The sequence below is a fragment of the Chiloscyllium plagiosum genome, unplaced genomic scaffold, assembly GCF_037043375.1.
Source record: "Chiloscyllium plagiosum isolate Xiang-an unplaced genomic scaffold, Cpla_swu_hap1 HiC_scaffold_52, whole genome shotgun sequence".
Classification (NCBI taxonomy): Eukaryota; Metazoa; Chordata; class Chondrichthyes; order Orectolobiformes; family Hemiscylliidae; genus Chiloscyllium; species Chiloscyllium plagiosum.
This window is the reverse complement of record NW_028270190.1, coordinates 12,594,833-12,596,469: the sequence shown is the minus strand read 5'-3', so window position 1 is coordinate 12,596,469 and position 1,637 is coordinate 12,594,833.

The following is a 1,637-nucleotide window of genomic DNA, read 5'->3' as shown; positions in this document are numbered from 1 at the left end:
ACACCCCCAAGAACCCACGCTTCACTTCAGGCACCTTCACCTGCCATTGCAAGAAGTGCAACACTTGCGTCCTCACCTCCTCCCTCCCCTCAGCCCAAGGTCCCAAAGGATCCTGCCCAATCTGAAAAAGATTGACCTGTAATTCCATGCACGTTATAAACTGCATCTATTGCACCCGATGTGGTCTCCCCTACACTGAGGTGACAGGACGCCAAAATATGCATTGTTTCAGCGAACATCACTGGAACACCTATACGAACCAACCCCATCACTCTGTAGCTGATCAGTTTAATTTCTGTTCCACTCCACCAAGGACGCACTGATCCATGGCCTTCTCCATCGCGAAACCCTAACCAGCCGACCACTGGCGGAAGAAGGCCTCATCTTCCACTTTGGGACCCTCTAACCACACGGGATTAATGTGGATTTCACTAGTTTCCACATTTCCTCTCCCCCAACCTATCCCAATCCTAATCTTCCAACTCAGCACCGCCCTCTAGAACGGCCCTACTCGTTCATCTTCTTTCCCATCTCTCCGCCAAAACCTCCTCCCTGAACTATCACCATCACCTCCCACCTTCATTCCGCATTCCCATCGACATTCTCTCCAGCGCTACCCAGCCGCCATTTAACCCTCAGTCCCCCGGCCCAAAAGCCTCATTCCTGAGGAAGGGCTTATGCCTGAATCGTCAATGTTCCTGCTCGTTGGATGCTGGTTGATCAGCTGTGCTTTTCCAGCATCACACTCTACGACTCAATAAGCAGGAAGATGATTGAAGGTAAGGGATAGAAGGTTTAAATATGTGAGAAAAGCATTTTTCGTCCAGTGGATGCTGAGAATTTTGATCTCACTGCATGTGAGGGTGGTAGAGGCAAAAATCCTTATAACATTTATTTTGTAAATAGATGTGCGCATGAGATGCCAACGTGTGCAAACCATGCGCTAATACATGGAAAATGGCATGAAAATTGGCAAATGGTTGCTGTTGACCAGACTGGATGCAATGCGCTGAAAGACCTTCATCTGTGCTTTCCATCTCTTTGGTACAGTGACTCCAATTTCTCATTGAAAATTTTTCGACTCCCATGGGCCTCCTCGATCCACTGCCGGGACTGTTCCCCTTAACCATTTAGAACATAGAACATTACAGCGCAGTACAGACCCTTCGGCTCTCGATGTTGCGCCGAATTGTCATGCTAATCTGAAGCCCATTTAACCTACACTATTCAATGTACGTCCATATGAATGTCCAACGACGACTTAAATGCACTTAAAGTTGGCGAATCTACTACCATTGCAGGCAAGGCATTGCTTACGTTTACTACACTCTGAGTACAGAACCTACCTCTAACATCTGTCCTATATCTATCACCCCTCAATTTAAAGTTATGCCCCCTCGTGCTCGACGTCACCATACTTGGAAAAAGGCTCTCCCTGTCCATCCTATATAACCCTCTTATTATCTTATATGTCTCTTTTAAGTCACCTCTCAACCTTCTTCTCTCCAACAGCCTCACGTCCCTCAGCCTTTCCTCGTAAGACCTTTCCTCCATACAAGACTACAAACTTGTAAATTTCCTCTGCACCCTTCCCAAAGCTTCCACATCCTTCTTATAATGCACTGACCAGAAATGTA